A 12,938-nucleotide genomic window follows, 5' to 3' on the forward strand; every position below is an offset into this window, starting at 1 on the left:
AAAAAATGGCTACAATATGCAGGGTCAAATGTCAGATCACTGTGTTGTACATCTAAAACTAATATTTTATGTCAAATGTATCTCAATAAAAAATACAAATAAAACACAGGGTCAGATTGTGGTTAATGTTGACATCTTGGTACATGAGTTTTGCTTAAAAAGAGCAATTGTGACTGCTACCTGAAGTTGGCTTGATGTGTAGTTAAGAGTAGTTGCAAATCATTATTTCAGCAAAGCACCAGGATATGGCGGAAGAACTTTATTGTGTAACAGGGTGTTATTTCTTGATATGTAACAATATTACCATAAAGTTAGAAACTTAAAAACAAGTACATTTATGGCCTCACAGTTTCTGTAGGTCAGATGTCTGAGCACAGCTTAGCTTAGCTGGGTCTCAGAGGGCTCTGGTCAAGTTATTGATGGGGCTTTGGTCTCATCTAAGGTGTAACTGGGGAAGAAGGTCTCCCCTAAGCTCATATGATTGTTGGTAGAATTCGGTACCCTGTGCAGTGTTGGATTGAGGGCCTCAGTTTCTTGCTACCTATTGGCAGACATCTGCCCTCAGTTCATTGCTGTGTGGTCCTTTCCAGCATGGCCACTACTTTCTCAAAGACAGTGAAGGAGCGAGTCTACGCACTAGACAGATACACAGTCTCATGTATCATAACCGCAGAAGTGACATCCCTTCATATTTCCTGTATTCTCTTGGTTAAAAGCAAGTCATAGGTCTTGGTTCAAGGGAAGGGTCTGTGGAAGGGCATGAACAGCAGGAGGCTGTGTCGTGGGAGCCATCTTAGAGTCTGTCCATTACAGACAGTAGAGTATAGTGGTAAAGAAGTGCTGTACATTTGATTGGATGCTGTACATTTTTGTACATTCCCTGGAGTCTGATCTAGATATCTGGCTTTGAATCCTAGCCCTGCCTTTTCCTAGCCATGAAAACTTCTCTGAGCCTCAGTTTCCCCGTGGGGATAATATATGCCTACTGTTCATAGCATTGTGAAGAGTAATAGAATGCTTGTAAAGCACTTAGGACTCCATCCTGCTCACTCCTAGTCATCTTCCCCATCTCAGTTTAGATGTCTGTGTTCAGGGAAACCTTCCCTGAGTCCTTCCCGTCTAGGTTAGGTTTCACAACACCTTGAACTTTTTCTTACCACGCCACCTGAATTTTATACCAGTTAGGTTTATTTATTTTTGTATCTGTTTTCTTTAGACTGAGCTGCTTAAGAGCAGGAGTTGCATCTGCTTTGTTCACTGCTGTCTCTTCAGGGCCTAGCATAGAATCATAGAAGGGCCTGTTGTATAGAAAACTCCATAAATGCTGAATAATTGAAAGAATGAGGTTAAACTGCATGCACTGTTTCTTTGAAATGGCATTTTTAGTGTTACCATACTGTGTTTTTTCCAAGTACTGGAGCAGTTAGTCTAAAAGATACTCCCTCTGTTTCTAGGATGGTCAGGATCTAGCATGGGAGACTGAGGCATAATAGTCTTAGAACTGTGATTAAAGACGTTTGCAGAGTGGATGCTAAAAAGTGGTAAAAAAGAAAAAAAAGAGGCTGACCGTATTGAGGATACAGTAGTAAAAATCAGTCCTATTGGATTAGAAGTAGGGTACACAGTAGAGAGTTTCTCTTGGCAGTAAATGTGCTCTGCAGATCACTCCATGGTGTGGTATGAAGGAAATAAGCTTGGAGAAAATTACCTTCTTGGAGATTCACAGTACACATTAGCATATTATAGGAAACCTGTAACATGGTAAGGGCAATCTTTATTAAGCTTGCTCTGAATAGTTTATAAACACACACATATCACAACCTAGTAAGGTATTATTTTCAAATAACTGATGATAAAAATTAGGTTTAGAGGTGAAGTAATTTTCCCTAGTGGTTGGTGAGATAGAATTCAAACCAGGTTCAGCCCTCACTCTTAGTTATTATTTGTATTGCTTCTGTGGAATATGTTTTAGCAAATATTAATTTCATGAAAGCAGGAATCTTGTACCTTTTTGAAAAAAATTATTTTTTGGCTGCATTGGTCTTCGTTGCTGCATGCGGGCTTTCTCTAGTTGTGGCGAGCAGGGGCTACTCTTCCTTGCAGTGCACGGGCTTCTCTTTGTTGTGGCTTCTCTTGTTGCGGAGCACGGGCTCTAGGCGTGCGGGCTTCAGTAGTTGTGGCACGCGGGCTCAGTAGTTGTGGCTCTCAGGCTCTAGAGCGCAGGCTCAGTAGTTGCGGCGCACGGGCTTAGTTGCTCTGCGGCAGGTGGGATCTTCGCGGAACAGGGATTGAACTCTTGTCCCCTGCATTGGCAGGTGGATTGTTAACCACTGCACCACCAGGGAAGTCTGAGAACCTTGTACATTTTGTTCGTCATGTATCTAGGGCTAGAATCTTGCTTATCCCTTAATACATGGCTGAATGACGGGTTTCTGGTATTATTTTAAACTGTATCGGCTTCCCAAGTTGAATTCCATGTAAAACTTGAAGAGAGTTTTGTAGATAGCAGCTAGTGTAATCCAATCAGTGGATTGCAACAGAAAGTAATTTTGTGTTTTCACTTTGCAGTGATTGAGTAGTTATGTCCCTAAAGAAGAAACATCTATGTAGTCTCTGACTCCTTGTAACTTCCTCTCAGTTACTTTTGAATTTACTCTATTACCCAGCTCTCTTGAGTTTTGTTTCTGAAATAGTCTTCAATTAAGTTCTTTCTTTACATTATTGTTAATGACCTCTCTACAGATCAGATCTTTAGTTTCTTTTTGCTTACTGCAATAATTTTTTTAAGAATTACTTTTTAGTTTTAATATGCATATAATCAAAATTGAATACTACTGAAAGGCTTGTGATGAAAACAGCCTGTCCCCAGGCACCCCTTCATTACTCCAGCCGTGCTTCGTAGAGCAGTGCTTCCCGAACTTTTCCACCTCAGGTTCTGTGTGGACAAAATAGAAGAGGCTGTTTGGGTGTCCTGAGGTCTTTAGGGGATCTTGGCACTTCTGGAACGTTAGTGGCACTGTGTGCCATGCACACTAGCTGGCAAGCTCTGCCCCGTAGGTGGTCACTTTTTCCTCAACTCTTACCTGTTTCTTCTGCTGTTTATCTATTTCTAAATAATTTGCTTATCAGTTAGGATGCTTTTGGATGGTAGTACTGAGACCACGACCCAAACTGGCTTCAGTCCAGAGGTAGGGTGGGCTCTAGGGCTAATTGGTTTTGTGGCACAATAATGTCTTCAGGGCCCCAGTTTTCTGTCTCCCCCTTTAGTCATTGGCCGGCTACATCCTCAGACTAATAAGATGGCTGCAGCAGTTTCAGGAGTTGTACCCAGATCCAGCAGTGTCCAGAAAAAGAAAATTATTTTTCTTGTAGCTGTATAAGAATATGGAAACTTTGCCTAGAAACTCCGGCAGACTTACCTCCTGGGTTGTATGCCTTTTTTTGAAAGACTCACTAGGAAGGGAAATGGAATTACATTTAGACCAATTAAGCACACGCCTGGAACTGAGCGCTTTCCCTGAGAACATGCCTAAAGGGATGGGTGTGCAAAGCGGTTCTGGACAAAATTAGCTTCTGTTAGAAAGGAAGAAGGGGAGAGTGGAGGCTGGGTAGGTAACTCTGACCCTAATTTGGTATTTGACTTAAAATTTAAGATATTATCTATTGACTTTCTGTTAAGGTAGATGAATATTTAACTTTAAACCACCTGTTTTACACTTCTTCTCCCATCTGTTCATTATAGTTTTATATATATATATTTTTTCTTTAAATGTATATGTTTAATGATGATTATGTAAGTCTTGTTCACCATGGAGGAAAATTGTATACTATGATTACATTTCCCTCCTTGTATAATTTTGTTTTTCCTGTTTTGTTTTCCTCGTATAATTCTGTTGTGTTTTGTTTTCTAGGTACTAGTGACTGAGTTTTCCTGTACCTTCTAATAGCCTCTCCATATAGTTTTGCACAAATATCAGATAATTAGTTGTCCTGTTCCTCATTCTCACTCACCCCCACCCCCTCCCTTAAGAATGTTCTCAAGGGGCCGTCCATCAAACTACTCCTGTATGGAATTCTTTTTTTTTTTTTTTAAATTTTTATGGGAGTATAGTTGAGTTACAATGTTGTGTTAGTTTCTGCTGTACAGCATAGTGAATCAGTTATACATATACACACATCTACTCTTTTAGATTCTTTTCCCTTGTAGGTCATTACAGAGTATTGAGAAAAGTTCCCTGTGGTATACAGTTGGTCCTTATTAGTCTGTATGGAATTCTTGCTCTCTAGGTCTAATAGGGTTCCTTTGTGTATTTCCAACAGGTTTGGGTCTCCTGTTTCCTAGTTCTCTGAACTTTATCTTTCCTGCCTTTATCTTTCTTTTTGCCAGAGCACAACTTTCAGTACTTCCTGAGAAAGGGTGCAAGAGAGGTTAATTTTTTGAGACATCATCTGAAAATACCTTTAATCTGCTTTCTCTCACGAGTAAAAGTTTTGACTGGGTACAGAATTGCAGTTGGAATATAATTTTTACTGAGAACTCTGAATGGATTTCTTCATGGTTTTTTAGCTTCTATAGCAGATATAATTTGTATTCTGGGTTCCATTGGAAAAGTTAGAGAACATAATGCACTCCCATGTATCCATCACCCAACTTCAACATTGATCAACTCATGGCCATTTTTTAATTTATTTATTTTTGGCTGTGTTGGGTCTTTGTTGCTGTGCATGGGCTTTCTCTAGTTGCGGTGAGCGGGGGCTTCTCTTCATTGAGGTGCGCGGGCTTCTCATTGCAGTGGCTTCTCTTGTTGCAGAGCACGGGCTCTAGGCGCACGGGCTTCAGTAGTTGTGGCACGTGGGCTCAGTAGTTGTGGCACGTGGGCTCTAAAGTGCAGACTCAGTAGTTGTGGCACAAGGGCTTAGTTGCTCTGTGGCAAGAGGGATCTTCCCGGACCAGGGCTCTAACCTGTGTCCCTTGCATTGGCAGGCAGATTCTTAACCACTGCGCCATCAGGGAAGCCCTCATGGCCACTTTAAAAAAATTCATAATCCTATCTACCCCTCTTCCCTTTGATTTTATACAAGCAAACCCAGATATATAATTTCACTCTTGAATATTTCAGTATGTATCTCTAAAAGATAAGGACTAGTTTCTAAACCATAACCCCAGTAGCATTATCGTACCTTTAAAAGATTAACAGTAATTCTTCAAATATCCAGTTAAAGTTCAAGTTACCTCGATTGTCTCATAATTATATTTTTAAACAGTTCATTCAAATGAGGATGTAGGTAAGGTCCATAAATTGTCATTGATTGACAAATCTCTTAAGTCTCTTAATCTATTGGTGGTTTTTTTCCCCCTGAGTTTTATTTGTTAAAGAAAGTGTATCATCTGTCTTGTAGTGTTCTACAGCTTGGATGTTGTTGAATGAAACCCTGTGGTGTCATTGATGTGTTCCCCGTCCCTTGTAATGTATTTCCTCTACTTGGCAGTAAGATCTTGATAAAATTTTGGTTTTTTCTTCTTTTTCTCTGTTTTTTTTTTTTTTGAGAGGTGGTGAGTGGGGAGAATACTGCATGGGTGGTATGTTATCTTTAGGAGGCACAAAAATATCTGACTTTCTGTGATGTTAGTGGCTACTAAATATTAATATAGATCCATTAGTTTATTAGAAAATTTGATCCTTTTTATATGAACCCTCCCACTTCCTGGAAGTTTTAAGGATCTGATCTTCATCTGTGGTGTTCTGAAGTTTTGTAGTGTTACCTTGTCTATTTTCTATTTGTTTACTTTTTACGCTTATGGGGAGATATTTTTCAACTTTTACTTTCCATCAAGGTATTTTTTATGTTCTCTGCTCCTCCCCCCCACTAGCATTTTGTTTTTACTTCATGGTTACATATATTCTTTTGCCTCTTCAAGCACGTTCATATTATGGTTAATTGCCTTTTTCCCCCTTTCATGGCACTGTCTCAGTTTCCTCTGTATTCCTGTTTTTCTGCTTGTTTTGATTTCTGCCTTTGAGTTTTGGCAGCTTTCCTCAAATACCTGGCCATCCCTGGGCTGGTGGCTTATATTTAGGAGTAAGTTACAGTAAAGCGGAAGGAAGCTCTTTGTGAGGTTGAGGCTTGTTCACTGAAGGCTTAGTGTGGTGCTCGAGGGACCCATGAATATGAGTAACCCTAGGGCTTTTACTCCAGGGCTCTTGGTGTCTCCTGATTGAAACTGTAAATCGCATGCCTGGGGGAGAGGGGACGTGTATTCCTGTTGCTGATGTTCTGCAAGCAGAACTGGAGAAGGGGACTAGAGTCCACAGTTCCATGTAGAGACTCTTACCCAGTTCTGTTTTTCGTCTTCTGCCTCAAACCAGTTCTCTGTTGTGCTTGATCTTTCAACGTGTGGAGCCTCTTTGCATTTCCCCAGAGAGCGTGCATGCCTCTGGTCTATTTGGGGACACGATAGTTGCCAGCCTGTATAGGGTTTGGGCTGTAATTTGGGGTTTTACTACATTTACTTTATATACTTAATTGTTAAAACGAACTTAGGAAAGTTGCTGGTAAAATACAGATAACTTTTATTTCCTGAATCTTTTGAGAGAGAGTTGTTGACATGATGTCTCTTTGTTGAATATTGTAGTGCATGTTTCCTACAAAGAGACATTCTCTTGCCTGACAACAATACAACCATCAAAGGCAAGAATGTAACATTGATATATTACAGCTGTCTGATCCTTAAGCCTCCATTCAGGTTACAGCAGTTGCCCCAGTGGTGCTCTTTTATAGGAGAAGGATACAGTCAATCTAGGATCACTTAACACATTTTGTTGTCACGTCTCTTCAACTCTTGATCTAGAATAGTCCCTCAACTGTTTTTTTCTTTTATGATATTGATATTTTTGAAGAATACAGGCCAGTTATTTTATAGAATCACTCTCAATGTGAGTTTGTCTGATGTTTCTTTGTATTAGATGTAGGTTAAGTATCTTTGCCAGGAGTATCATAGAAGTGATGCTATATTAATTTCAGTGCATTTTGTTAGATGGTGTATTATTGTTTTTCTGTTTGTGCTGTAAAAAAATTACCACAAATTTAGTGGTTTAAAAAACATACATTTATTATATTATAGTTCTGGAGTTCAGAAGTCCAAAATGCATCTCAACTGGGCTCAAATCAAGGTGTCAGTAGGGCTGCATTCCTTTTGGAGACTCTACAAAATAATGTTTTTCCTTGCCCTTTCCAGCTACTGGAGGCTGCCTGCATTTCTTGGCTTATGGCCCCCTTCTTCTCTTTTCAAAGCCAGCAGGTTTGGACCTCGTCCATCTCGTGCTGCCATCTCTCTCTCTCTCTTCTTCCCCCCCCACCCTTTCACTCTTAAGGACCTTTGTGATTACATCGGGCCCACTGGGGTAATTGAAGATAATCTCAATTTTAAAGTCATCTGATTGGCAACTTTAATTTCTTCTGCAAACATAATTCTCCTTTGCCATGTGTAAAGTAACACGTTCACAGGTTCTGAGGATGAGGGTGTGGACCAGTCTTGGGGCAGGGGCGTCGTTGTGCCTGTACTACAGGTGGCATATGATTTCAGTTTGTTCCTTATTGATGACGTTTACTTTGATCACTTGATTATGGTGGTGCCTTAAGGCTTCTCCATTTTAAAGTTACTTTTCCTCCCTCTTTGTAATAAATATTTTGTGTAGAGATACTTGGAGACTGTGTAAATATTCCATCAGTAATCAGGCTTCTAATTTATTCACTTGTTTTATATCACTATGAGTACCTGATTTTCTGTTTTATGCAGTGGGTTGTAATCCATTACTGTCATTATTTATTTTGATGCCTCACTTGTCCCAGATTTTGCTAGTAGAAGCCCCTTCAAGTTTGCTTCTATGTCCTTTTAGCATATCTCCATCATTTTTTGGAGCACTTTCCAGGCTCATCTTGAACTATTGTCTCAGTCTTGGAATTGGCTATTTTTCCAAGGACCCCCACCCCCTTAAAAAATCCTTTATTTTGAAATAATTGTAGACTCACAGGAAGTTGCAAAAATAATATAAAGTCCCATGTACGCCCTTCATCCAGTTTCCTTCAGTGGAGTTTTGTGTAGCCCTACTACAGTATCAAAATTGGGAAATTTGATATATCTGGTACATTTCTGTTAACTGCACTACAGAACTACTCACTTCTCATTATTTTTTAAGCTTGCATTTGCGTGTGTGTATAGTCTTTTGTAACTTATCTATTCCATGTATAGAGTTGTGTAGCTAGCCCCACAATCAAGATAACAGAGCTGTTCCATCACTTTAGAAGAACTCCTTTGCTACCTCTTTGTATTCCCAACACCCCCCTCCACCATTCTGTTTATTCTCCATGTCTGTAGTTTTGTCACTTCAATATGAATGGAATTACACAGTATTAACCTTTTGAGATCAATCTTTTTCACAAAGCATAACGCCTTGAGGTCCATTTGGTGTTGTGTATATCAATAGTTAATTCCTTCTTATTGCTGGGTAGTGTTCTATTGTATGGATGTACCAAGTTTGTTCAACCATTCACCTACTGAAGGACATTGGGATTGTTTCCAATATTTTGTATAATATTATGAATAAAACTGCTTTGAATGTTTGAGAACAGATTTTCATGTAAACATTGTTTTCTGTTTTTTTGGGGTAGAAGTTTAAGAGTGTGATTGCTGGGTCATGTGGTGAACACATCTTTAGTTTTGTAAGCAATCACCGGACTATTTTCCATAGTGTCTGTACCACTTTATTGTTCTCACCAGCACTATGTGAGGGATCCACTTTCTCAGCATCCTCCCCACCATTTAGTGCTATCACTGTTTTTTATTTATAGCTGTTCTAACAGGTGTGGTGATACCCTGTTATGGTTTTAATTTGCATTTCTTTAATGACTAATGATGTTGAACATTTTTTCATTTGCTTGTTTGCCATCTGTATCTCCTCTTTGGTGATATATCTGTTCATGTCTTGCCCATTTTCTGATTGGATTTTTAAAGAAAAGTTTAACTGCTGAGTTTTGAGAGTTCTTTATGTATTCTAGATACAAGGTCTTTGTTGGATATGGTTCGAAAATACTTTCTCCCTGTCCATACATAGCTTGTTTTTTCATCCTCTTAAAAGAGTCTTTCAGAGCAAAAGGTTTGAATTTTGATGAAGTCCAGTTTATTAAATCTTTCCTTTATGGATCATGCATATGGTGTCAAGTGTGAGAACTCTTTGCCTAGAGCTCTGGTTCTTTTTCATGGAGAATGGTATTAGAAACCAAAGCCTGAGCATTAGGTGTGCTTGTTGCTCTTAGGGTGTGGATCTTCTCCCCGTCTCAGTGGACATAGAGAATATGTGTGTGTCCTAGGCCTTTCCAGATTTCGGGGTACATTAACTATTTTCTTTGGTATCTCCAAGTGTAGACACTTATTCTGTGCCTTCCTTCATTCTCCTAAGTCTACTACCACTGTCTGTGTTTTATTTCATTATCTAAACATTGGTCCATTCTTTCTTTTATTATTATTATTTTTTGACTTCTATACTGATTTTATTTTCAGTGGAGCTTTGTGAGAGAATAATTGTAAATGCATGGACTATCCACTGTGTTGAATGTGTACTTGGTGAAGCTGTAGTGTTCCCTTTTCAGATCTTTTTTGTTGTCATTATTTTTCTTTTACACTTGTCAGCCTTACCTCCCTCCTACTATAGCTGCTTTCACCCTGATTGTGCTGTTTTGCCACAGCCTGTAATCATCCGTGATTCTCGTTTCCATGTAATGAAGACCAAGTTTATTAAAATATTCAGGTTCTCTTTATAGTTGGACCTCAGCTTACTTTTCCAGTCTTTTTATCTGCAACCCTACCGTATTTGCTCCACTCCAGAGCTATTCTAAGTAGCTTTCATTTCCCCACATGTGTTATGCTTTCTGCTCCTTTCCTCTCAGTTTTCCTTTGAGGCACATTGTCTGTGCTAGTTTTATAACATTTTCTATAGAGCACAGAGCTTGGCATATAGTGGGCACTTGATGCATTAAATACATAAACAAATGCTGCTTCCTCTAAAATAATAATACCACCCAAACATTTTATTGACCTATTACCATTTTCCAAATACTACCATACAGTATCTCATTTAATTCTCAAAGCAACTCTGTAAGCCATTATTCATCTTTTATAAATTATGCTGAGTGAAATGTCCAAGGTCATAACTGTAGGAGTTAAATTGCATTTAACAAATGTTTGTGTACGTATTTTGTGGCAGGCCCTGATTTAGATGCTCGAGACACTTGGGGAACAAAGCAGACAAATGTGCCCTTAATGGAACCAATATTAGAATGTTTTCCTTGTGGGGTGGGTTTTGGGTAAAGTCTTCCATAACCTTAGTTACTCATCTCAGATGTCATCTCTTTTAGTTTCTCCTAGCTCTTCTGGAAGGAGGCAGGAATTGGGTAGAAAGAATAGCTGTGTCTTCTGTGTTCTTGTTAGTTCCTTTTTGTGCACAGTTTTATTCTAAGTAGCATTTATAAAATCATTATTTGTATTTGGGGCCTTTGCTAGATTGAGCAGCTATGGGCAGGGATTGTTTTTTTTCTGGTATCCGGGATGCCTGGCCCATAGTATATCTAATATTCTCAATAAGTGTTTGAACCCATTAATATAAAGACTTATCCATGGTTGTCATTTACTGATAGCAGGTAACAATACTCTTCAGTACTCATTGATGCCTCTGTGTAAGGATACAAACCAGTTTAAAAAACTCCACTCTGTATCTTAGCCAGTAGGACATATTCTCAAAGAGATTATCTATAGGCAAGTTTTTTACTGAAGTTTAATAAACTATTTTGTTTGTGGTGGGTATGTATACGTCTCTAGTCTGGAGATGGAGTCTTGACCCCCTTTTCTCCTCAGTTTTGAGCATCTCATAGGAGTCCTGAGTTGTTTGTTAAAGAAGTGTGCTGATACAATATAAGGTGTCAGAATTTACCAGCCTTTTTCCAGTTCAAGAAGATAAATGATTTCAGATGTAGAGTGTTTACTTTCATTTTCCAAACACATACATTGTAACTTTTCTTCCATGTTTGCTTACATACAAAATGTTGAGGTTATCTATATTTATTTAATGAACCATGTCAAATCTCAGTGGCTTAAAACAACCAATACTCTTTTCTTTGCTCACAATTCTCCAATTTGGGCAGGCCTTGCCTCCATTGCACATGGTGTCTCCTGGGACTGGAAAGTCTGAGATGTTGGATTCCAGCACATGTGTGGTCTCTGAGACATCTTCTTCCTTGTGACTTTTTCATCTGGTTACTGTGGGCTTTCTCACAGCATCGTCTTGGGGTAGTTGAACTTCGTACGTGGTGGCGGATTCCAGAGGTGGTGACTGGATTCTGGAGGTGCCAACAGCGGAAGCCACTGGGCCATCTTAAGACTTATGCCTGGAACTGGCATAATGTCATCTTCACCAGATTCTTTAGGCCAAAAGCAAGTCACAGGCCTGTCCAGATTCAAGCAGAGGAGACTGTACAAGGTGTGGACACTGGCAAGAGTGGTTTATTGGGACCACCAAGGAACATCCCACTACATGAACGAAGTATTTTTCTGAAGGGGAAAAAGGTGACTTTTCTGTTTTGTTTTTTTATTATCTAATCTGACCAGTTTATGCATTTTATAATGCACTGATGTGATTGTATTCCTTTTTGCTGTAACTACATTCAGATAGCTGTATAATATTAACATAATCTGTCTTATTCAGTTAAACTGTGGTTTGATAATTTTGGTAGGGTTTATAAATATAGATTTGGAGATTGGGTAGAAGAGATAATGAGTACTTTATGGCCTTCTCAGCTCCAAATTACACCTAAGTTAAAGTACCAAAGTACTAGATAAAAACCCTGAATATGTACTTTGTGAAATAAGTGATGTAAACCTCCTTTTGGGTCACATGTTACAGTCCATAAAATATCTCAAGTATTTCTCCAGTAATCCTGTGATTGTCCTTTGTACAGGAGAAAGAAGAAATAGATAATCATATCTCCTGTAATTGTAGCTCAAGACTTTTCTTTTTTGCCCCTGAACAGATCTCCTTAATGCTGGGAATGTGACAGTGTTCAGTGTTTCATTTCATTTAAATAGTTCTCATATTGAGGTCATCCTGTTACTGGGCTTGGGTGTAACAATGGAAATTTGTCAGAAACATTGTGGCTCATTGACCATATACATTGGAGTCCTCTGGAAAGCTTAAAAGAAATGCAGATTTTTGGGTCTACCCCCAGACTTAGCATATCCAAATGTCTGAGAAGGGGTCTGGGTGATGTGTAAAGTTTGAGGATCACATTTTTAGGTCCTGTGACACGCATTCTCCATGGGGGAGGTGATATCACTCCCCAAGGGGGAGAACTTGTTCTTGGGCGTGGAGGAGTGAAAAAAATCTTAGATATTACAGTAAGTCAGCCTTACCTGACAGAATCTTATTCCATAATATTTAATTTCACTCATTAAGGAGAAATTTAATTTAACTAAAGTTTTCTTCCTGGTGATGGGAACGAAGGAGAAAAGGTTGAGAAACATTGTTCTGTAAGGATTACTCCTGCACAGTGCCTGCCCCACAGGACTTGAGCCACCTCCCCCATCCTGGAAAACCTTGGTATGTGATCTGGGTAATTTTTTTAATACTGAGGTTTTACCTGCACTAATAGATTTTCTTCTAAAAATCCAGAGGGGGAAAGCATTTTACTCTATGGAGTTTTGCATCCAGGCAGATCGATCTTATCCTTATGGACAAAGCACTGTTAGAATGGACTCTGTTCTGGGATTTGGAAACCTTTTAGCTTTCTAGAAAAAGCTCTTCCTGTTCTTTAGCTTATTATCACATAGCTCACCAGGATCTCTTGTATGCCAGAGGAAAGGAGGCGTTCCTGTCTCTCCTGGGAGTGAG

General features: G+C 39.2%; 1 protein-coding gene across 6 annotated transcripts in view; it reads left to right on the forward strand.

Annotated features, from left to right (window-relative positions):
- DYRK1A (dual specificity tyrosine phosphorylation regulated kinase 1A) overlaps window positions 1–12,938 on the forward strand; it is a 145,571-nt gene that overhangs the window by 17,268 nt on the left and 115,365 nt on the right. Inside the window, exon 1 of one of the 6 annotated variants that reach the window (XM_019922618.3) lies at window positions 11,479–11,617. The exons of the other annotated variants lie outside the window; for them this stretch is intronic. The gene's annotated coding sequence lies outside the window, so the exon portion shown is untranslated. Of the gene's footprint in view, window positions 1–11,478; window positions 11,618–12,938 lie in introns of those variants that run through there. 6 annotated transcript variants of the gene reach the window in all.

This window comes from Tursiops truncatus, chromosome 4 (genome assembly GCF_011762595.2).
Source record: "Tursiops truncatus isolate mTurTru1 chromosome 4, mTurTru1.mat.Y, whole genome shotgun sequence".
Taxonomy (NCBI): Eukaryota; Metazoa; Chordata; class Mammalia; order Artiodactyla; family Delphinidae; genus Tursiops; species Tursiops truncatus.